Source organism: Meriones unguiculatus, chromosome 2, assembly GCF_030254825.1.
Source record: "Meriones unguiculatus strain TT.TT164.6M chromosome 2, Bangor_MerUng_6.1, whole genome shotgun sequence".
Classification (NCBI taxonomy): Eukaryota; Metazoa; Chordata; class Mammalia; order Rodentia; family Muridae; genus Meriones; species Meriones unguiculatus.
This window is the reverse complement of record NC_083350.1, coordinates 36,587,863-36,613,823: the sequence shown is the minus strand read 5'-3', so window position 1 is coordinate 36,613,823 and position 25,961 is coordinate 36,587,863. Positions and strand designations below refer to the sequence as shown.

General features: G+C 36.3%; 1 pseudogene; it reads right to left on the bottom strand.

Annotated features, from left to right (window-relative positions):
* Positions 1–604: 604 nt before the first annotated feature.
* Positions 605–1,138, bottom strand: LOC110544884 (small ribosomal subunit protein eS24-like; annotated as a pseudogene).
* Between the last annotated feature and the right edge of the window lie 24,823 nt (positions 1,139–25,961).

Here is a 25,961-nt window from a genome sequence, read left to right as displayed (position 1 = left end):
GACTGGCAAAGCAATTATGCAGATCTTGCTTAGATAATCACATTGTTGAGATTTCACAGATGCAGCATTCATGTCAGATATAGGGACACTGTCTCACAGCAAACACATAGGTCCTCTGGATATGACAATCTTCCTGCCACTTTGATGACAATATTCTATGAACCTCAGATGTAGGAGTTCTGCTATAACTGTATATCTTTTGGCTGGGCACTCAGTGCTCATATGCTTACTGAATTTTGACTAGTTGTGGATCTGTAGTAGAGTCTGTCTTCTGGATAATGAAGCTTCTTTAGAGAAGGTGAGAGCCATGCTTACCTGTGGTAGAAGGACAAAATTCTGAGTAGGTCTTGACATATCCCAATCCTTTCATGGAGTCTGGTTAAGTGAACATAAGGTCATGTTCTTTGCTTAATGTTGTACATTATGAATATATTAAATCAATATTGAACATCAACCTTGTAATCAATAAATAAACAAAATGTGAATTTTATATAGTTCTATACTTGTAGCCTCATACATTTGGCAATGTTCCTTCTGATTCTATTTTGTGAAAATAATTTGAAGAGTATTGACATTAATTCTTCTTTGAAGGTATGATAGAACTCTAATCTGTGCTAAAATTGCCTAGCCACGGTCTTTTGGGGAGTGCAGGGCTGGGAAACTTCTTTTTTATCAAGCTTTTTAGTTTTTTTATCTTCTTAGAAATGTGCACATCACAGCAGATCATGTCACCACAGACATCCTCCTTTGGATTTTTACTAGCACCTGCATTGGCCTTTACAGTCCCTCTGACCTTCATTCTGTTCTTGCATTCCATTTATTGTTTTCAGAATGTCTTTTTCTTGTCATAAAGGCCAGGTCATGGAAGTCTTTGTTTAGGCTCATCCTCCTTTGCGTAATCTAAAGAATCATAAATCATGCCAAACCCGGTCATGTTGCCACCACCAAAGTGGGTTTTGAATCCAAATACAAGGATGGCATCTGGTATGGTTTTATACATTTGGGCCAGCTCTTATCTAATTTCTATCTTTGGTACTGTTGCCTTCCCAGGGTGAAGGACATGGAAGACCATCTGTTTCCTCTGAAGAAGACAGTTTGTCATGAACTTCCTGATCCAGGTCATTACTGTGTTATTCATGATGGCAACAGTGTCTGAGCTGCAAAGAATAAAAGACATTCTTTGCCAACCAGTTATATCAATGAGCCATTTTGGAAGTTTTTAATGACTGCTTCATTTCTTTCCATGTTATGAAACTATTTAAATTGTTTATCTGATCTTGGTTTAACTTCGGTGTTACCTATGGAAAAAAATTGAACATTTCTTTTAGATTTTCCATTTTTGTGGACAACAGGTTTTTAAAGTATTACCCAATGATTCTTTGTATTTCCTCAGTGCCTGTTGATATGTTTCCCTTTTTGTTTTTGATTTTCTTATCTTATTATAATATAATGTTTAATATTCTTTGGTTAATTATATTTATATTTAATTATGTATGAAAATTACTTAGGCAATTCCAAGGCATTAAAATGCTACTTAGTTCTTCTGTATATATATTTTTATTCAAGCCTCAACATTTCATTATTTTTTAGAACATACATTTTAATTTTAAGCTATCTGTTATTTTCTGAAAACGCATATCTTAGTTAAAAATCCTGTGCATTTTGCATTCAGAATAAAATAAAAATGTAATTGCTCGGTAATTATGTAAATTTAAATCATTTACTGTCTAACAAGCAGGCTGATTGTAACACAGTAAGGAACTTTATATCAACAAGACAAAAGCTAGAATAATATGGGAACAGAGAATATCAATTGAAAAAATTCTCCTAAGTAGTTGTCTGTGGCAAGCCTGTGGTGAATTGTCATCATTGCTGATTGATATGGAAGGACAGAGATCAATGCCAACCTTTTATTCCTACATTCTAGAAGAAAACAGGCTGAAAAAGTCATGAAAAGTAAGCCAGAAAGAACACGTTCATTGCCTTTGCTTCAGCTTTTATCTCCAGGTTACTGCCTTGAGTTCCTGCCCTGACTTTTTGCAGTGATGGATTCTGACCTAGAAGTTTAAACTTAGATAAGTCCTGTTTCTCTGATTTTGGTCATGATATTTTATCACAGAAACAAAAATCTAAGACAAGGAGTTGAAGACATTATAAAGGTGAAATATTTTAGATTCTCTTAAACATATGAACAAATCTGATCCTTGTCAAAGATGATAGTCCTTTAAGTGAAATTTCTATGAAACTCAAACAGATTTGGGGTTTCAGTTGAATATTATTTCTGCCTTCCTATGACTCTGGGATCTAGGTTCTGGCCAAGTAAATGTGCTGGGTGCTTTTAAAAGGAGGTTGGATGAATCCATAGTGGGGAATAGTGACCAGGGACCAGCATCAAGCTGAAACAACAAGAGGTAAGGAATTCCATTAGAATGGAAACTGTGTGGCCAAAGTAAAGTACTTCTGTGAATTTGAGCTAAAACTGTAAAAACATGATGGATATCCTTAAAGTAAAGTTTAACTTTTAACATCAGAACAATAAAAACAGAGCCTGAACACTTGGCTTCATTAAAGGGGAATTCAATTTTACATCAAAGGAAAAAGTACAAGTCATTATAATATTGAGATGGTAGCATTGACTATTTAAGAAATCGGATAGTATCTTCAAAGGACCTCATTATTTTAAAGCTATAAAAAAATATTTGTCTTCAAATCAAAATTCTCAAGATATCAAATTCAAAGAAGAAAATCAAATACCTTTGGAGAATCAGAAAGTTTGCGAACTAGAAACTCCCACAGTTGATTTTTCTCATAAGAAACTAAAAAAAAAAAAAAAAAGAAGAAACTAAATGCATTATTTTCTTATTCTTCTCATCTATTTCAGCAATTGAGTAACCTCTGCATAGTAAGGTTACTATGAAACAGAACTCTCTCTATTAAGTTCTTCTCTTTTTTCCTCATCAGAATGTCTGACCAATTTTTTAAATAAGAGACTGCTTATTGTATGTTTATTTTTATTTCTGGCCCTCAGTTATGCCTAATTAAATTTTATATATTGTTTCAAGTGCCTCTTTAATGATTGATGTGGTAAGGGAAGTTGTTTAAATGTGTTTCTTCTACTGATTCTAAATGAGCTTTAATATTTTTAATTTTGATTATAGAATACTATTTAACATTTAAATTTGGGAAGAAGTGGAGATCAATAAGAGGAAGATAAAAGAAAACTTTGGTGAACAAGACAAAAAGGCACTGATAAAATATCAGTATTGATGAGAGTATCATTGTGAAGCCCATCATTTGTATAAATAAGCTATGCTAATAAAATTTAAAGTTTTGAAAACCTTTTTGTCTTTGGCTTGTTTGCTTTGCTATTACTGAATAATAATATGTTCTTTCTACTATTTGTTAGTTTTACATTTCTTCTTGTTCAACTATGCTTGTAGTATCAGAATAGATTGTATTTTGAAAAATATGCCATTAAGAGTGGTAATGGTGGTGGTGGTCCTGATAATTACATTCATACAACCTTTATAAAAAAATCTGAGGCAAAGGAAATATCAAAAAAAAGTTTTATATTTATTTTAAAGAAACACTCTACAGCAATTTTACAGCATTGACAGCATAGGCAGATGTCAACCTTGACGATAGAAGCATGAAGCTTAGCAGATATGAAAACTGGAGTTAACAGGAGCTAAGGTCTTGTTTGGCTGCCTTGCAAAAACTAACTATTGAACAATCGATTTTGAATCTGGAATCCAGAGATTTTTGCTTCCTCTATTGTACCAGGTAGATTGTGAGGTAGAAAATGGTAGTGCTCTTCAGGGTTTATTTTTATCATTTGGAATTTTTATTTTTACCTTTTTCTTTTCTATTATTTAAAAGTTCAGTAATCAGGTAAATTAGATAATAAGTAAATAATGTTTTATAATTTGTAGTGGTTTATGTGATAATAATTTCTTTTATTGTGTTTTGTTACGTCTATCATCTCTTTATGTTTACATATATATGGAGATAAAGAAACCCTAAACATTATACAACAAATAAAATATATGCTTAATTTTTTATGTATGTGTATGTGAAGCTTTTTAGTTTCCTTTTCATGACAAACTATGTGTTTTTGTTTGTTTTAAACAATATAATGCATTATTTTCATGAGCAACAATTACCAAATAACAAATACCAACGAATAATTCAAATACCAAAGAATAATTACTTCTCCATGAAAAGCATGTTTCTGACTCTGTCAACTGAGATCAAGAGTTAAAAGAATACAAAAATGAAACTTTTGAAATCTTAGGTCCACTGTGTAATATTTAAATCTTAGCTATGAAGTTTAGAGATTACAAGTACAAAGGACTTGATATAGGTCTCAGACAAACAAGCCCAATCTTGCAAAGAATCATTTCATCAGTTATACAAGACACTGAGTAATCTGTCATAACCTGGCCGTCAGGACACCCTACAACAGAGCTGTTGCTTTCAATCAAATGAGAGGACAGCATGTGTGGCTTGAATTTGTAGTGAGGCTCATTTGAAATGTGTTTCACTACAGGAATATAATTTGTCTAAATTAGGCTCCAATTCAGAAGTCTGGGATAAATGTGCACAATTCCCTGCATCATTTGTGTTCTGAAGCTGGGCAATGTAATAAAGAGCAGGATGACAAATTAATGAAGCCATCTCCTGGTGTCTACTAGGGCTTCTCTCTTTCTCCACATGATCTTGACTTAAACTGGCTTTGACCTCAGCCAGAACTTCTCAGTGCTCACCAGAGGATCTTCAACTTAACAGAGCATGTATTTCAAGAAATGTCCCTTACATTAATCCCAAATCTCTTTCTATATTAGTTCTGTGACTATTAAAAGCACACATATCTTATCTTATTTTTTTTTTGCTTTATATATGTGTTTTTCCTGATATGAACTATAACTTTGGCAATAAATGTTTGTGCAATATGACTTAATCACATAAATTACTTTCAAAGTCTTTGTGAAGTTCCCAAATAATATATTGTGGTTAACTCTAAATACATTGTCATTTTAACTATGCCTAGGAATGGAAGCAATCAACACTTTAAAGAGGGGCAATGCAAGGTCTGAATAATTAAAAAGGTTCTCAATAATTAAAATTAATGTAAAACAAACTCCTTCAAAGATTACTTGAAATATTTATTGAATCATCTGTGTAAATAAAATGCCAGTTGAAAGACATTTTAACTTTCAAAACAATAATTAGGCTTTCCCCTAAATTAATAAAACATACCAGAAGCTGTTTGTAGTATTTAATTAAACTATAACCCAAAGACACCAATTATAATAAGATGCTTCACAAGCAAATTCACTGTCTTAGCTTTTTAGCAAATCACAAAAACATGGCTGTGCAGGGAGCAGCAGGTGAAGCCAAGGTCAGAATATTCTGTTATTTGTCCCAGAAACAAGTCCATTCTGTATGCTCAGGGCTCATCTCCAAACTCAGTCCTTGCACATTTGCTGCAGAAAGTATGAGTCTAGCTGACAGACGTGACATACTCAGTAAATCTGAATATTGGTTTTGCAGTTCTTGTCGAAAGTGTTCAGTGGATAGAAAAGAAAGAACTGGTGAAGATCTCAAATATTTTGTTAAGTGAAACAAATGAGAACCTAGGAATGTCCAATCTCAGAAGCTCTTCGTGCTAGAGATTGGTATCTACTGCAAATTTTGCAGTGATTTCTGAAATAATTAGATCATCCTCAGTGTGATTGCTTTGCAAGTGCCATTTCATCATTCTAGTTCTTACAGAGCCTTTGTCTTTGTTTCTGCAATCTAGAGAGCTTGACTATGAGACATTCAGAGTTCTCTCCTGTGTAACGTGTGCATATACGTATGTGTTTTGTAAAAGTAATTTACAAAATTAAAAGATCATAGAGCATTTCAATTATTTCAGTTCAATTAACAAATTCAATATTATCCTATTTTAATTTCCAAAATAGAGAGTAATCCTAGAAAAACATAATAATAATAGTATGTTAATGTTTAAAATTATAAAATTTCACATCAAAATAAGACCTAGAATTTAATGACATGAAGAGATAACATATGTAAATCTTTTGGACACAATGAAGGCACTCCTAAGAGGAAGGTTAACACACTAAGTGCCTAGCTCAAAAACTTGGAAGGATCTCAAGTTAGTAACTTGATACACCATATGCTTTAGAAAACAGTAGCAACAACAAAAACCCAATTGACAGTAGAGGAAAGAAAAATCAAAATCGTGGTATAAGTTAATAACAGTTTTCTCTTTTCCTTTCTTAGAATTTAAATAGTTTCAGTAGACTAAGACATATGTAACTCTTTTGTTAGTTACACTCTTTTGTTTTGTTATCCTTATCTAGAGAATTGGGAATGATTCCCGATTAATATCTTAGTCTGATGACAATTCTAGTACAGCACAGACCCCATTTCAGAGTCCATCTTTTAAGATATTTCATTTTATTTCCATTTTTATTTTCTCGGTGACCCATACATCCTTCAAAAATGTTTTGTTTATTAACAATGGCTGATGTACTTGATATGGCTTCAATCATTGTTACTATCTATTGTGTGCTGACAAAGTGTTAGGTATTTTTTCAGTTTTTCTGTTTGTTGGAACTTGCTTTATACCCTAGTAAGTGATCAGTTTTGAAGAAAGTTCCATGAACTGCCTAGAAGAATGTATATTCTTTAGTATTTGTGTGAAATGTTCTGCAGATGCCACGTGATTTGGTTTATGATATAAATACTCTGTATTTATTTATACAGGGTCTTACGTTGTAATGTGTCTCTGTTACTCTTTTTCCCAGGTGGTGTTTCTAATGCTGTCGGGGCTGGGGTATACGAGTCATCCACTAACACTGTGCTAGGGTTAATCTGTGGCTTTTATCTCATCATATTAGTTTAAGTAACTGGGTTTGCCTGTGTATGTTGTGTCCATGCTTACAATTTCAATAGCTTCTTGATGATTCTTCTGTTAGTGCTTGTGAAGTGACCTTCTTCATTTCTTCTAATTCCTCTGTATTTAAAGTATATTTTGTCAGACATTAGAATATCTATACATCCTATCAATCATTGCACTTCATTATGGTAAGTTATTTTATTGTGTGATTGAAAATGGGAGACGAGCAATAGGAAAAATGAAGGAAATCTGTATCCAGCAGCTGGAAATTGGAAATCTGGTGTAAGAATTTTTGCTTCTGACACCATACCACAGGCTGAAAGCATGTTTATTTTCTATATGCTTTCATAAATAAAAATCTGTTCTAAGCCTTGGCCAAACTGTTAGGAAACAAAGCATATAAATGTAATGATTAAACTATCTATGTACCAAATGATTGTACTTGGTATTCAGCAAATGTACCATTAGGAAGCCCACGCAAACTCCATATTTATATTTTGACATTACTTCACTGTGTTTTGGGGAATGTGTTTTATTATTTCACAGAGTCATTGTTCAGAGTTTTAGGCATGTATTTGGGAATATTCTTTTCATACCTACATTCAATGAATATAATGACATGAAATAAAAGTGTTAAGAAAAATGTTTGCTGCGATTACAGTTTAATTTATTGCTTGTAACAAATATAAAACCATAGGCTAAACATATTATAATTACTTTTCCATGTAAGTTAATGTGTTTAAAATAAACACTAATTATAATATTAACTTCTTTTAGGCCTTCCGTCAGAAATAATTAACTCAGTGATGAATAGAAGATATTCACATTTGCCCAATGATGCTTATTTGCTTTTTTGCTGTGTTCTACTGTCCATGTTTCTTTTCCACCTATTTGAATCGTCAAAGTAGTGTCTTCACTTAACAAAATGGGGACTTTTGGAGTGGAAGCTAGCCTAACACATGCGACATGAAAGTACATAGGCAAATAACAGAAGTGGAAATATTTAAACGTGGTGGAGGGTTAGGGATAAGAAAGAGAACAGGTTAGAGGAAGGGTTAAAAAAAAAGCTAAGGATGTATGAAAAGTTCTAAGGAAGCCTACGCTTGTATAAGTCTATTTAAATGCACAATTAAAAGAAAAAAAAGAAAAAGGAAATGAAGATGTCTGTGAATGGGTGGATAAAATGCTCTTCACTGAGACTAGGGTTTAAATGCTCCTCACTGAGGCCAGAGTTTACTGAACAAATAATCTAGGGCCAAGTACGGAATGAGTTCTTATGAGCACTTAATGAGAAGGCAACAAAGAGCCCAGAAACGTCACTTTACTGCCCATGCTCTTCCTTTCCCAACCGACAAGAAATCAAAGCTGAATGTGACCAGTGAAATTTCTTCCCTGTCAGCCTTCACAGTGCCAGAGGTACTATGAGTGCCCCTACTTGGGTAGAAAAGAATTATAGATGTTTTCAGCTGGCTATGCAGCACACAACCTACTTTTTTTTGTTTGTTTGTTTTGCAAGGTAAACACAGCAGTGCAAAAATGGTATGACTATTGTGATGTAACCAACCACTTTTTGCTCCCGTTTGTGACTCAATCCATAAAAAGGAACTCATGCCTGGTAGTATAAACCTGACCAAGGACACATGGTTGAGGAGGTCACAAGCTCTAACTAAGGGAGAACCAACTACTACTGTTTTGCTAAACAAATGTGGTGTCAAACTTCATTCTAAATGCTTATATTTGCATGCATAGATTAGCACAACTTTCAGCTTTCTTTAAGAAAGTTTCTTCTTTCCAGCAGAATGTAGTTAATACTGAGCCTCACCGCCTGTTGAATAAGCACCTGTGGAGTCCTTAGCCCTAAGTTAGGTAATATATTATCCACCATCACTGCCATCAAGGCTCAGGGACTATGCAAGAATGGGTACACAAACAATGTAGGCGAAGATAGATACAAACATCAAAATAAATAAAATTGAAATAAAATCTGTGCCCAGATGTTTTTTGCTTCTGGTGCTCTCTTTGTGGAGCTCCTGTCTTCTCCAGGTCTTACTATCTCTCCCTTTTTTCATAAGATTCCCTGCACTCTGCCCAAAGTTTGGTTATGAGTCTCAGCATCTGCTTTGATACACTGCTGGGTATAGTCTTTCAGAGGCCCTCTGTGGTAGGCTCCTGTCCTTTTTCCCGTTTTCTCCTTCTTGCAATGTCCATCCCATTTGTCTCTATGAGTGAGGATTGATCATCTTACCCAGAGTCCTCCTTGCTTAGCTTCTTATGTGTACAGATTTTAGTAGGTTTATCCTATATTGTGTCTAATATCCACTTACAAGTAAGTATATACCATGTGTGTCTTTCTCCTTCTGGGATACCTCACTCAGGATGATCTTTTCTAATTCCCACCATTTGCCTGCAAATTTCATGATTTCCTTATTTTTAATTGCTGAGTAATATTCCATTGTGTAAATGTACCACAATTTCTGTATATGGATATTATTCCTCTGAGGGGCATCTGGGTTGTTTCCAGGTTCTGGCTATTACAAATAAAGCTGCTATGAACATGGTTGAGCATACCCCTACTCAGATGCAGCTCAGTATCCAAGTAGGTTTCCCTAGTAAGGGGAACAGGGACTTTCTCTGACATGATCTCAGTGGCTGGCTTTTTGACCACCCTCCCTGAGGGGGGTGCAGCCTTACCAGGCCACAGAGGAGGACATGGCAGCCAGTCCTCATGAGACCTGATAAGCTTGGGTCAGATAGAAGGGGAGGAGGACCTCCCTACCAGTAGACTTGGAGAGGGGCATGGGAGGAGATGACAGAGGGAGGTTGGTATTTAGAGGGAATAATGGAGGGGGCTACAGCTGGGATAGAAGGTGAACGAACTGTGATTAATATAAATAAATAAATAAATAAATAAATAAATAAATAAATGAAATCTGCTGGCCATCACACCGCCATTGTACTCATAAACTCTCTGCAATTGTTGTTACTCCTACCCCTCACTGATGATATGTGGGCACAATGCACACAAACAAAACAATCAAAATAGGATTTGTATTGTTTGTAAGAAGAATTTTGGGGTTCAACAGCAGAAGAGGCATTCAGGGAGGATAAGAGATGTTTAAAACTACCCAAACTCAGTATATATAGAGGTATGAAATTGTCAAACAATAAAATAGAATAAATTTCATTTATGAGACAAAAACAAGTCTCAGATCTATTTTAAATTTCTGAGAAAAAAAATGAAGCATTAACATGCTTTTATACAGCATCATCAGACTAGTCAGATTTTAGAAAGATTCAACCATGCTGACATGGACTCTGTTGCTTGCTCTTTGATCACACCTCACTGGTGTGTGTAGGGGGGCAGCTTGCCAGGCCACAGAGGAAGAGGATGCAGGCTGTCCTAATGAGACTTGATAGACTGGGGTCAGATGGTAGCGGGGGAGGCCTCCCCTTTTTTGAGGATTAGAGGAGGGGGACAGAGGGAGAAGAGAAAAGATGTGAGAGACCCAGAGTAGATGAGGAAGGGACTACAATTGGATTATAAAGTGAATAAATTATAGAAAATAATTTCAAATTATGAAAACATTTAACCAATTATGATTTTTTATATTTAATACCATCCCCAACTAGACATTTTGTAAAAGACAAAAAATGGTCAGGTATGACCTATGTCCAGAGAGAAGCCTAAATGGCATCAATATAATTTCATAAGAGAATGATGTAAGGAAACATTCAGAACTCCTCATGCCTTATACTTTCCTCTGCCATCTCTGTTAATCCATGTAAGCCCTGCTTGATTTAAAGGGCCATGTTCTCCTGGTTTTCTCCATCCCCTCTCACTCTTTATAGTCTTTCCTCACCCTTTTCTGTGTGGTTCCCTGAGCTCTGAAGGGAGAGCGCTGATGGAGAGTAAGATTCTCTCTCCATGTAATATCTGACCGAGGGTCTCTGTACCCACTCCTACCAGCTGCCAGAGAAAGTCTCCTGTTGAGAACTGGACAAAGCACCAACTTATGAGTATAGCAGAATAAAGTTTTAATTAAAAAAAATAAACTTAACTTAAAATGTAGGGGTCAAGAACACTTGTTTAAAACCCAAGGACTTATTAGGATAGCTAGCTGCTGGTCGTTTCTACTGAGTTTGGCACCTTTAATCCGGACCACACCTTCTGCTGGAAGCCTTTATAAGGATGTGTTTTGACTTTCATTGACCTGTGCATATCTTGTCTGCTAGATGTAGGATCGGAGGACCTAAAAGAATAGGGCTGACTATCGTCTGATGCTGTAGACAATATTAATCAGTTTCAGCATACTTTTATATATGGATGTAACAAAGAAAGCAATTATCTAAATGAAGGTTGAGTTCAGAAAATCATGCAAATAAATGCCAGTAAGCACACACTAAATATTAGTGGAAAAATTCTTTCCCCGAACTTTCTCAGGATACACCAACTTAAAGACAACTGACTGGCATGTGGTATAGACTATATCTGGGAAGCAAGGCAGGAGGCTATATCCAGATTCAGGGTACACTGACCAAATTGGATTCTATAGCTATGTTCTGGCATCCAACAAGTATAAGCAGGTCTTATAAATTGAATGTAAATGTTTAACACAGGAGGAATGAAATCAGATAAAAAAACAATCCAGGGAACAGAGTGTACCTAAGGTAAAAGGCCCTCAGCATTTTCTCCAGGGGTTTCTCACACAGTTCCCCAGGGGATTGTTCACAGTGGGTCATTCTTTTGACCCTGTTCAGACAGATATGGAAAAATGCATCTCTTGCTATCTGCCTGTTTGCCCTTACCTTGCTAGCACTTCCATTCTTTCACTGGCATTGCGTTCCAGCAAATACAGAAGGCCAGCTGAGACACCTTGTTTTGTGTGTCTAAGCAACTACTAGATTATTACTTTCCATTCTGAGCCAGCCATTGTCGGATTAGTTGGACTTCCGGCTTTAATTTATTCCAATAATTTCTCCTTAGCTATCTTATCTATCTATCTATCTATCTATCTATCTATCTATCTATCTATCATCTAGAGTTATTCCATAAATTTTGTGACTCTAAAGAACTCTGAGGACTACAAGCTTTATGTCGAGCTTTACTTTGGAGCTCATGACAAATCATCCGGGCTCTAAATGGCTTGTGTAAGCACACTTTTCCTACTCTGCTGCTTGCAGTACACATAACCTTTCAACTGAGCTGCCTCCTTTTCATACACATAGCTTATTTTAGTGGATATCTACTGTTCCTGGAACCTCCAAAATCTTGAAATCTCCATTGCAATTTAGACTTCACCCTTAACTCCCATAATGACTCATGGGTCATCTTGAAACTCTGTAGCACATTAACAATCAGCTATATAGAATATTGGCACTAGTCTCGATGGCACATTCATTTTTTTTGTCCTGCCTAAAAATTTAGTATCACATGGATAATGTTACTATTTTAAGATATTATATGGCCCTGTTGAGATTCTCTCTTTTCAAATAAATTCATATTTTCACAAGATAGGTCCCTGACAAGTGGAACCTTCCATACTGAAAATAAAATAAATATTCTCTGTTTGTGGGTTAAATGATTTAAAACACAGAAAACTCCAGAGACTTTATGTAAATCTACTACAACCAATAAACATACAGAGTATAAAAAAATCAAATACAAATAAGAATAAGTGGTGTTACTATAAGCTAGTTGAAAATTACCTTAGATTACAAAAATATAATCCCAATTTGAATATTTGGTACTGTTTAAAATATCAACATTTTCTAAAGCAATCTACAGATTCATTTTAATAAACAACAAAATCAAAGTGATATTCTTTATTTAACTAGAAGAAAAAAAATCCTACAATTTATGTGAATTATATATTCAGTGTGTTTTTGTGTGTATGAGAGAGAGAGAGAGAGAGAGAGAGAGAGAGAGAGAGAGACTCTTTAATAGAGAAAAAGAGCAGAGAATTCAAAGACCAAGGAAGAGGCTGATACAAGCTAGCTTTAATTGAAACATAAAGGTACCATGTCAAGCCTAATGAATAAATATATGTAGGATTTTGGTATGAGGAAGACAATGCAGACAATCCTAATGAGACCTGATAGGTTAGGGTCACATGGAAGAGGAATAGGACCTATCAGTGTACTAGGAAGGAGTATGGGAAGAGAGGAAGGAGGCGGGGCAGGATTGGTAGATGATGAGGGAGGGAGCTACAGATGGGATACAAAGTGAATAAATTGTAATAAATAAATAAGTGAAAGATCAAAGTATACTACATATTTTATGTACATTTTATGAGTAAAATCTGTCTCAAATCTTAGATAAGGTGATTGAATATATTAGTAGAGCATTTCCCAATAAATCTTCAATAAAATATTTTTGTACTTCCACAAGCACGCATTTTGTAAAACTTTATGATGATCACCCTTAATTATTTCTGAAGAAAAAAGAGTTGAACTTGGAAATTGATTTTCATAAATAATAAAAACAACTTAACCTTGGACATGTAAATTTCATAGAAAATGGCATATTTTAAAATTTTTAATAGAAAAAATGCATAAACAAACAATTATACAGACTAATCAAAATATTTGTTGTGTTAAACTGTGGCAGTCATTTATATTTTAAGTGTCTTTATTTTGGTGATACAGAGATATTTTAAAACATGACCAAAAGTAACTAGTAAAGTCACTAGCATTAAGAAAATAAATCTTTGCAAAGAAAATTGATATATTTCTTTCTTTTATGATACAAAAACATGCTCTTATCAGTTGTATTTGTTCTTAATGTTCTGATTTTGCTTTGAGTTCTTTCCTGGCTATAATAGTCACAGGTTCTTTATTAACTAATAAAGTAGCCTTCTGTTTCTATGTTTAAATCAATTATTTATGTTTCTATCATATTTAGTTTGTGAAAAACTGATTTTCCAAAACAGAACTAAATCATCTAATTAAGATGTAGTGAAATATAACTCTATTCAAGATGAGATAGAATCTTTTGTTAACATGTTGAGTTTTAATTTTCCTCAAAGAAGAAACAAGATCATAGTGTGTTAGCTGTATCATACCGCAGGTTTTAAATTTTGTACAATTATTTACTGGTCAAAAAATGCAGGTTGCTTTCAGTGTGACATAAACTTTATAATTTGTGGTTAGAATGTTCTAGAAATATTAAAATCGTGACACTATAAACTTTTATTTAAGCTCTTTTTTAAGTGTGAGTAGGTTGTCAGAGAAAGCAAATGGGAGAACTAGTCCATTATGTGAGTAGTAGCGCAGACTAAGTTCCACACTTTTTTGCTAGAATTGATAAAATTACTTAGATTATTGAAGAGTGTGGGTCATTAAAAAGTAAAGAACTAGAACTTGAATTTAATTAGCATACCTTAAAAATCTAAACACTAAATATATCTTAACAGTGTTTGACATTGGTTGTTAACCAATTAACAATTTAAGAAATTTCATTTTCTTTGCCTTTTCAAGCTTCAGAGAGTCTCTTACAGCCATCCATTGGAATCTCTTCCTCATCCACATTTTCAGAGAGGACAATAGTCTCTTCTAGTATCTCTATGAAATTCCTTATTCTTTCTTTCTCTTTAAAAATGTGACCATGCCATGTCTTTCCTAGAGTAATACATCTCAATGTGTTTAAGTAGTGTTTTACTACATAATACGTTAACCTTGATGAATGTGGACGTGGAACTATATAAAACAAAGAGAAGTTGCTTTTATTGGACTATCCAAATTGCAGCTGAGACTGCACACTGACAATTGCAGTGCACACTGACAATTCCCTGCTCTCTCATCCGTGTTTCCTTCATTCAAGGAAGATGTTTTGATATAGACTATGGTTAAATCACAGCCTGAACAAGTTTAGAGAAAGAATAATAGTTAAGCTGGTAGACGTGGTCCTAAAAGATTTTAATTTTATAGACTTAGAAGTTGATAAAATCTAGTAAGCAGTCTTCCCCAGGGAAGCACACATCAGTTGGCTATCCAATATCAAATGGTCATCTCAGAAAATACATGTACATGTAAGTAACATTATACAGACTAAGCAAATTATATTTGCGTATTTAAGAATGGATGTGTGTGTGTGTATGTGTCTGTGTATAACTAACAACAGTAAAAAAGAAAGCCATGAGTTTGAAAAAGAGCAAGTGGAGGGGAAAGGAGGAATGATGAAATGATGTAATTCTATCACAATGTCAAAAAAGTAAAAGAAAAATTCCAGGACTTCAAAATGGAAAGAATAAAACAGTATAAAACTTGGCCTGGCAAACAAGATCCTAACAAAATATCAGTTGTCCTATGGGTAATCAGGAGTAGCTCTGCTCTCTTAGTCTCCTGTGCTTTATAAGCTGAAGGCAGATCGGATTGTTGTATGGAAATGTGTCATACTTTTTATCAGTGAATTGCATGCATAGAATCTCATCAATCACAGAATTCATCTAAGTTGGTATTGATTGTCCTATCCCAATAAAAAGTTGTTTATCTATCTAAAAGTCCTGAGTTCTTTGAAAGATGACAATTCCACTGCCTCCAGATAAGTCTGGTACTTCTCCAACAGGTAAGGAGTCAGTTAAGTTTTCTAAAAATATCATTATCAGCTAGAAACTTTTTAATGTTAATAGAGGGTAAATAATGAAAATTGACTAGAAAATAATGTAGCTATAATCTAGGAGCTCATCTCAAAAGCAATGTTCTATTGTGTAAGGTCTCAAGTGAATATAGATCTCTACTCACACAAAGAGAATTTTATTATCATGTTTAAATTATTAATGTTTAATTATTTCATTCAACTTTAGTTTGCTTTTGGATTCCACAGTATTCTACACTCCCTTCATTCTAAGTCAAAAACGCTTGAATCCATATGAAAGGCTATATGCTTCCATAAGAAGCAGAACCTAATATATAATAAGCGAAAAGCATTTAAGCTGTTATGTTTACCTCTATACTTCTTAACACAGATTGCATTTTACTTTAGAGAATAATAGAAAAAATATCAAAATTTTTATCTCATTTCTGTTTGTCCCTGAATTCTCTTGGACACACCACTTGATCACTTTTAAGCTCTTGTATTATCTGTTATTAATCCTGTCTCTTATGTGCTCAACTTACTGTGTACAAACATCATGAGGAGGCTTACGGAATACTTTCAATCATTGTGAACAAGTTACTTGCTTGATTTAATATTAGGGAGGAATCAGACATTCTGTCAATGTCACAGAATGAAGTAGCTACATACATGACCAATGCTAATGTAAAGTAAACAAAAATACAAGGAAATAATTGTTTGGATGAATATTTAGTTATTTGTGCTGAGCTATTTGATAAATAGCATGTATCACATGAATATAGACCATCTGAAGTAGTGGTGACTTTAAAAGATCTGAGCAAATGGCCCATCTGCTGTGTTCAGGTTAACAGTAAGCACAAAGGGATCCCCCAAAACTCACTCCACAGCTAGCAAGGGTACTGTTCCTTCTGTGGGTTTCTAGCAAGATGAGAGCTACTATTTGGGGTAAAGGCTTTCCACTGACTGTGTGTATGTACTCTGTAAATATCAGGAAAATCAAGAAGTGGGTAAAGTAGTGACTAATTATTTTCAAATGCCGTAATAATATAACAATTGTTTCATGAATACTTAAAATGTTGCTGTGTCCCAATCTGCAAATCTTCCACATAGAACTTTTTAATTTAGAAGTCTTTCCTTCTGGACCATATGTGAAACTTAATGTAGACTCTTAGAAGAGATGAATTATTTCTAACTAATAACACCTTTTAAAGCTCATGATTGAATAATTAGAAATAACATCACCAACAAGTGAAGTGCCCGAAAGTACATATAGTACAAACCAAGCAAAATAAAGCTCCAAGGAAAACAAAGATGGTTACACAGAAAAAAGCTTTAAAAGAAAGTTGAAGACGGTAGTTGAGGCTTTCTAAAGTTCATGAAAACTTCCTTTAAAATTGGATATTTTCCCAATTCCCTGTCTACCACTAGGATTCCCTTTTTAGTTGGGCCTAAAGTATACTGATATGCTGCTGGGAAGAGATGTAAACATCACCACAGGCATTCTAAATATCTCTGAAAACAATGTCTGAAGACATGTCAGGCAACCATCTTTTGAAAGAATTTGTTGAGGTCAGTGTGAAGAATTTGATCTCCCCTTAAGTTCTTTGTAGAATGTGTTCTCCTGTTGGCCCAATGTGTTCCTGATATTCTGTAAAACATGTTCCTGTTAATCTTTAATGAACATATTTTCATTTCTTTGTATACTATATGAGTCTATTTTCAAAACCAAAAACAAAGAATTCCCATGTTAAGACATTTATCATCTCTGGTAGCTACAACAATCTAACTCAGAAGAATGAAACAGGTGGAAAATAATTATACTGTGCATCTGAGATTGCTGGTGCCATAATTAGGCACCAAATCTATGTTATTTTTTATTGAAAAATAAAAAAAGGAGAAATTCACACAGTTGCTTTACAAATGGAGGCATGCATTTCAATATGGGGAAAAATAGCTCTTTTAGGCGTTAAACTCCAAAAAGAATCAATAAAGTGCCATTGTATGATGTAATGTCTATATATGAGCATGATTTTATGAAATAAGAAAATAAGTGCAGCAGGCAGTCATTTTGTAAACTGCCAAAGATATTAAAGTCTAATTTAAAGAATTTTTCATTGTGATGAAAGAGTAAATGATTCAGTTGCTTTCTTTTCTTTTCATTTAACCACATAAATTTACAGTTTTCAGATATATCCCCAAATGTTTAAATTTTATAAATTTTCTGTGAAATGTTTTAAATGATTTTCCTGAGCACCTGAATATTTTGGTTCTATTTCCCTAGTCTATTCATGTTTTTATGGTGTTTTCTCATTAATTTTGTGTGGTTATTTAGAGCCACTAAACTGTCTTTCCTGCTGTTCTCATGTTCACTGTGCATCCACAGTTTCAGAGTTGCTACATTCAGAAATGCTACGTTACAGGCAGTTTTATAGCTAAGTCCCTTCACAGTTGCTGTCTCTGACATTTATTGTGCTCAGTTTTGTTTATTAAAGATTATTCCTTAATGCTTGGTGCCAGATGTAAGGGAGGAAAGCTTTTCCATTTGTTTTGACAAATTAAGATCTGTTCCTGAACTCATGCCCAGATGGGATCATTAAACTTTCATGTGGCTGCAGATAACAAGAATGTATATATGATCAAGGTCACTACCATTTTGCTTAGGAACAGGTTTAAACACATAGTTTTGGTGATCTTTTTGCTTAAGAAGTTTATAAAGTACAGTTAACAATAACTAACAGTGGTATGATGCCTCTAAAACAAATATATCTAATTTTGTCTATTAAAGAAGGTACTGTAGAATGTTTTTCTTCACATTTACCTCTCAACCCTCCACTTCAAAAAGAATCGGCTTAAGCGACAACACAGATAATATATAATATGAATGGTCAAATGATAACTGAAGGCAAATAATAATAAAGCCAATGCTATCTACCAACTAATAAAAATTTACACTCTCATGCTACAGTTAACTCTATAGTGACTTGATGATTACCAACTGTAGTGGAGCACATGTTAAGCTAAATTATTGTATTTTTTAAGTGAGCAATGGTAATAACACTTGAATCTTTTGTTGAGAGTACATTGGTAAATAATCATTTATGCTATGCATAGTATGAAGACATGATATAGACAAAGACCTTAGACTGTATATGATATAGGCAGTCTTTATCTGAGAGTTTATGTATAAGAATAGATGGAGAACTTTCCCCAGTCTGTTGGCTGTCATTTTGTTCTGTTGACAGTGTCCTTTGCTTTACAGAAGCTTTGCAGTTTCTTGAGGTCCCATTCATTAATTGTTGATCTTAGATCCTGGGCTGTTGTTTCTCTGTTCAGGAAGTTGTCCTTTGTGCCAATGAGTTCAAGGCTCTCTCCCACATTTTCTTTTAACAGATTTAGTGTATCTGGTTCAGACAGAAGGCTAATATTCAAAATATATAAAAAACTCATGAAATTAAACACCAACAAACAAAATGATTCAATTTAAAAATGGGGTGCAAAGTTAAATGGAGAATTCTCAACAGAGGAATACCGAATGGCAGAGAAACACTTAAAAAATACTCAATGGTGGGGGCAGCCTTTCCAAGCCACAAAGGAAAACAATGCAGCCAGTCCTGATGAGACCTGATGGATAGGGTCAGATGGTATGGAGGGGGACCTCCCCATCTGTGGACTGGGGAAGCTGCACGGGAGGAGAAAAATAAGGGAGGGAGGGATTGAGAGGGGATAAGGATGGGGGCTACAGATGGACACAAAGTGAATAAATTGTAATAAATAAAAAAATTAACAAGAAAAAATACTGAACATCGTTAATCATCAGGGAAATGGCTAAATCTCAAAATGACACTGGGATTTCATCTTACACCCATTAGAACTCCATCAAAAACACCCATCAAAAACTCAAGTGACAGCACATGCTGGAGAGGATGTGAAGAAAGGGGAGCCTCCTCCACTGCTGGCAGAAGTACAATCTTGTACAACCACATTGGAAATCCATCTGGCACTTTCTCAGAAAATTGTGAATAGAGCTACTTCAAGACCCAGCTACTCCACTCTTGGGCATATACTCAAAAGATGTTCTACCAAACAACAAGGACATTTGCTCAATCATGTTCATAGCAGCTTTATTCGTAATAGCCAGAAACTGGAAGCAACCCATATGTCCCTCAACTGAAGAATGGATTAAGAAATTGTGAATTTATACAATGGTATGCTATTCAACTACTAAAAACAAGGAAATCATGACATTTTCAGGCAAATGGATGGAACTAGAAAAGATCATCCTGAGCAAGGTAACCAAGAACCAGAAAGACATGCATATAAGTAGATATTAACCATATCATACAGGATAACAATACTACAATCCACAGACCTAAAGAAGCTAAACAAGGAGGACCATAAAGAGGATGCTTAAATTTCATTCAGAATGACAAACAGGATAGACACCAAAAGTGACAGAAGAGAGGAATAAGACAGTAGCCTACCAGAGATGACCTCTGGAAGACTCCTCCCAAAAAAGGATTGAAGCAGAAGCTGAGACTCACAGCCAAACTCTGGGCAGGGCTCAGGGAGTCTTATGGAAGAGTGGGGGATAAAAGGACACTAAGAGATCAGGAGTTCCACAGGAAAGCCAACAGAGCCAGCAATGTGGGCCCAGTGGAGCCTGCAAAGATTGATGCACCAACCAAGGACCATGCATGGAGAAGGCATAGAGCTGCTGCTCTGATGTAGCCAATAGGCAGCTTAGAATCCATGTGGTTTCCCATGTCTCTAACATGTACTCTGTTGCTTTTTGATCACTTCCTCATGGTGGAGCATCCTTACCAGATTGCAGAGGAAGAGGAAACAGGCAATCCTGATGAAACTTGATAGCCTAGGGTCAGGTGGTAGAGGAGGAGGGCTCCCCCATTCTGTAGGCTAAGGGCTAGGTGTAGGGGGAAAGAGGAAGGAAGGGTTGTAACAGAAGGACATGAGACAAGCAATCCAATTAAAATAGGTACATAGCTAAACAGAGAATTCTCAACAGAGTAATATCAAATGGCCGAGAAACACTTAAAGGGATGCTCAATGTCATCCGGGAAATGCAAATGAAAACGACCTTGAGATTCTACCTTATACCCATCAGAATGGAAGGAGTATGGGATTGGGGGGTTGAGGGAGGGGGCTACAGCTGAGATACAAAGTAAATAAATTATAATTTATGTATAAATAATTAAATATTAAAACAACAACAACAAAAAAAAAACATCATGATATTTTTGCCTATTTCAGTCCTGGGTGATTGCACTTATCTCTTAAATATCTCTTATCTATATAACTTGCTTGTAGAATAAAGGAGCTATAACATGAAAAATAAAAACTCAAGTGACAACACATGCTGGGGAGATTGTGGAAAAAGGGGAACCCTGCTTCATTGCTGGTGGGAATGTAAACTTGTACAATCACTTTGGAAATCAATCTGGCACTTTCTCAGAAAATTAGGAGTAGTGCTACCTCAAGATATATATATATATATACTACTCTGAAAGACTACCCAGCTAAGTAGATGCTGAGACTCATAGCCAAACTTTGGGCAGAATGCATGGAATCTTATGGAGGAAGGAGTAGTTAGAAAGACCTGGAAGGGAGAGGAACTCTATAAAGAGACCAACAGAGCCAAAAGTTCTGGGCCCAGGGGGCACTGAAGAGACTGATGAATCAACCATGGAATATGCATGAAGATTCCTTGCTCAAATATTGCTCATGGGCAGCTCAGTCTCCATATGCATTTCATGATAAGTGGAACAGGGGCAGTCACTGGCATGAACTTGGTTGCTTGTGCTTTGATCACCTCTTTCTTGCAAGGTGGCCTTACTAGGCCACAAAAAAAGAGAATTCAGACAGTCCTGATAAGACCTGATAGGCTAGGGTCAGATAGTAGGGGAGGAAGACCCTCCAATGGCCCAATGCATAAAGGCTCTTCTTATGCAAGCCCCATGACCTGAGTTTAACACTAAATCTTATCTGTAATGAGGGAAGGAAAGAATTGACTTCACAAAGTTGTCTTTTGCCCTTCACATTTATATTATAACATATGAACTAGTACTTGTCATGCACACACACACATACACATGCACACACACACACATTATAGGAATTATCATCCCCTAGATAGTGGGTCGTAAGCAGTATATGATAGGAGAAATTTAGGTTAAAGCAGCCAGTAAGGCTCCACTGTTTCTGCATTTGACTGTGGATGGGACATGAATGGCTTGAGTTCCTGCCCTGGCTTCTGTCGATGACGGGCTGTAATGTGGAATTGTAAGCCAAATAAAACCTTTCCTCTGCTAAGTTGCTTTTGATAGCAGTGTGAAGCTAAGATAACTTTGAGTAATATTTTCCTGCTGAGAGTGGCCAGAGCCTGCGGTTTGCCTTAAACTAACAGAAAAAAAAAAAAGCAAAAGTGAACCAGATGGTTTCCTAGATTGTGTTACTTCGTGGTATAATATTGTCTTTGTTAGATTTCTCTCTTGATGGTATATTAATGCAATCTGTCTCATTAAAGTATCCTGTATAGCAAGAAACAAAGGGTGACCATGGGCTGACAGGTAAACAGTCTTTCGGGCTTTCTGACATAAACTTGAGTTCTGCCAACAACCACGTGAGCTTGAGGGAAGACCATTTCTCAGTCACTGTGCAACCTGGACAAACGCCATGTTTGTAGCTTTTGTAAGACTCCTGCTAAGCTCTGTCCAGATTTCTGTCCCAAAGAACATTTGAAGTATAAATGCACATTGTTTTAGGTTCTTCTGCTTGCCTTAGAATTGCTAAACAAAACATCGGAGAAAGCTCCAATTTTCCTTTTGTGTGTTAAATGCCCACCACTATTCAAAGCATTCTGAAATAGTTTAACTTTTAAGTGTCCATAATAGATGATAATAGCTCTAACCTCATTTTATAGGTAGGAAACCAAGGCACAGTAAGGTGAAATAACTTTTTCAAGTTCATGACAAAAGTGGCCTTTGAACTCGGTCACCAGTGCTTTTGACTTCCCCCTATTAATTGGCACACCCATTAGTCTTCAAATCTTCAGCCTTAAAAAAGTACTGTTAGGGTAATATAAACCGTCCAGCCATGTTACACCATGATCTATTTCTTTGGTAATGTAATACTTAGCTCGTAAATGGAATGGAGTGTAATAGGTTTCTATGGTGTGCCGCCTGAATTCCACTGAGGTATATTCTCAAAAATATTTCCAGGAATTCTTATGCTACCTGGCAAGCATAACCAAACCAAGAAACAGGATGCTTTAATTAGTTAGACAAGAGAAAATTAAGGCTGGTTTCAGCCTGTCTATAATCTGTCAGTAATGTAGTCATAGAAAAAAAAAACAAAAAAGTAGAAAAACACCTCTGCCAGAACACAAACAGGAATGGTAAAACATTTCCAACATTATGTAATCGTCTGTCTGGCATAACTATCAGAACCTATAATCTCAAGTCCACAGTTACAATAAAAACACTGCTATCCCCAATGCTAGGAAAAAAAAAAAAAAAAAGGACAGGAAATTTTAAGTTGGCCTAACTATTATTTTTATTAGTTTAGCTTATAAAATGATAATGGATTAGAAAATGTAGGTCACATGGCAACATTAATGTTGCATGTGAGAGGAAGTTACAAATACAGTGATTTTTAACTCTCCTATTCTAGGCTACAGACTGAAGCCTCCGTTAACATACATATTTCCTAGTTAGTTTTTAAGTTAGCAAACAAAGTAATGGATTCCATGACGGTGTTTTCAGTGTTATATACTACTGTTCTTTCTTCTTACTCATCCCCCTTACCTGCTTTTCTCTCTAACCTCCTGTCTTCCCCACCTCCAACTGTCCCTCATTTTTGTTCATGTTGCATGGACACCATTGTACACTTAGTTTTTGCTCTCCCCTCCCTTTGGAGTTCATCTTTTTCGTCATCTTTTTTCTACCTTCATTTCTCTCTCTCTTTCTCTCTCTCTCTCTCTCTCTCTCACACACACACACACAAGCACAGTTAATTATATGTATTATATATCTATTTTTATTTATATATATTTATATTATATATTCGTTATAAGATTCCAGATGGTTTTGCTTGCCGTGGTGATAATAGTTCCATCCAGTTGCCTGAGGTTTTTCAGGATGTTCTTAGTCTTCAGTGCCGAGTGGAATTTCCTAGTGATTGTGCACACACTAGGGAAGGGCACTTCTTGGTAACCACAGATATGTGGTTTCCTTTTCTTTTTATTTTAAATCAAGTTTGCTAATCTGCAACTTCTTAATTTTTTTTGAGGTTGTTTGCTTTAAAATTCTTTTTTTTTTAGTGATAAAGAATACTTTTAATTTATGTATTTATCCACTTTACATCCCTATTACAGGACCCTCCCTCTTCTCTTTCTGAATCCACCCTCTTTTCCCCCTTTTCTCCTTCTCCTCAGAAAGGGGGAGCCCCACCCCCACCAACCCACAACAACTGCATATTAAGTCACAACACGACTAAACCCATCCTCTTCACCTGAGGCCAACAAAGACAGCCCAACTAGGGGAATGTGATCCAAAAGCAGACAACAGAGTCTATGACAGAGACAGCCCCTGCTCTAATTTCTAAGGGACCTTCATGAAGATGGAGCTGTCCATGAGCTACATATATACAGGGGATCTAGGTCCAGTCCGTACATACTCTTTGATTGGTGGTTCAGTCTCTGTGAGCTCCCATGGTCCTCGGTAAGTAGACTCTGTTAGTCTTCTTGTGGAATTCTCGTCCTGTCCTGGTCCCTCTTTCTTTCCTGCAACTCTTCCTAATGTTTGGCAGATGGGCTCTGCCTCTGTGTTGACCTGCTGCTGGGTGGGGCCTCTCAGGGGGCAGTTATGTTAGGCTCCTGTCTGCAAACATAGTAGAGTATTCTTTTTTTTTTTTTCAATGCAGTTCATTCAGGAACCTTGAACAATCCTCGGACCCTGGGGAAAGCCAGCCCACAGCTTAAATAGCCTCTGGGTAGCCAACCCAGGCATGCCACGGGGGCAATGCAGATAGATCCACATACATGGAAGCAAGCCAGATCCTCAGCCTTAGCCAAATGTGGAATTGTTTGTGACAGAGAGCACTCACCATCGGGAAGGTGGAAGGCAGAAACCAGCTCCATCTTTAAGGCACATCATTCCGCAGCTCTCTACAGTTCCCCCTTTTTGTTTTAGACGCATCAGGCAAGAGTAGAGGTCTGATCTCTGATATTAGAAATAAATTGGGACTTTGTACCGATGTTCATTTAGGTGTCATCCACCCAAAGAGCATCAGACCCGTCCAATACCTTTTTCTCAGAGGCGGGACCTGGGGCATCAACCCGCATGCAATCAGACATGCTCTTCTCTGGGTCCAAAGCGGCTGACCCTGAGTGCAGTGCTTAGCCTCGCATCCTGACCATAACATTTTAGCTTTTTATGGTATCCAACCATGCTTGGGGAGAATGTCCTGCTTCAATGGCTGTAAAGGCCTGAATGATCATGGCTGCATCACCCTGTTATGAGACTCTAATCTTGCATATATACCACAGGCAAACCAAGGAGACCAAAACCAGAAGGCCTGCTAACGCTCCCATGCCCGCCCATTCCTTCAGATGATTCATGGCTGCAGCAATCCATGTTGATAATCCTGTGGCTAGTCCTGCGTCCACTCTGGTAGAATTTACTGTGACAATGGCCACTCTCAGCTGTTCCATCGTAGTATCGAATTCTCCAGTCCAATTACCTAAAATATAGCTCGACAATTGTTTAGACAGATTTGCAGCACAGGAAAAATTCTCATGTTATATGCTAGTGACTCAAAGTCCAGCATATTTTCATTGACAGCCAAGTTGAGCAATTTGCCATAGGGTATCAATTTGCTCCTGCAAGAGGTCAATCCTCTGATTGAACACCATCAAGCTTCCTTTTAGTTGAGCATTAATTCCTTTATGTACAACTAAGGCATGAGCTACATTGGCTAAATGATTATTCAGGGTCTGAGCAGTCTGCCCAGTATGACTCATGGCTAATGCCCCAGTGGTAGCTCCAACAGCCGCCAATGAGATGGTAGTAACAATCGTGGCTGTAGTTCCAAGATCCCTTTTCTGTCTGAAGAGAGTCATAGCGTGAGGGGCATCAACGGTCACAGGCACCCAGTGAGGCATGCGAGTAACCAGGGCATACCTAAATTTACTAGCATTCCAGCATTGGGCAAAAAAGCAAGTATCATTACCACAATTACTTGGCTCTATCTGGCTAATAATGAATAAAAATGGGGGATATAGACAAACAGGTGTGGGCTTATAGGAAATATTATGAGAAGCCTTAACCCCCTCGTTGGAACATCCTGCGTCAGTTCTAGAACTAGCAGTGGTAGTGTCCGAGGTCTGAGTAGGTTCAGGAGACCATTGCCCCCAGGGGCGAGACTTGCTCCATGCCAATTGACTAACTCCATGTTTTCCTCCACTTT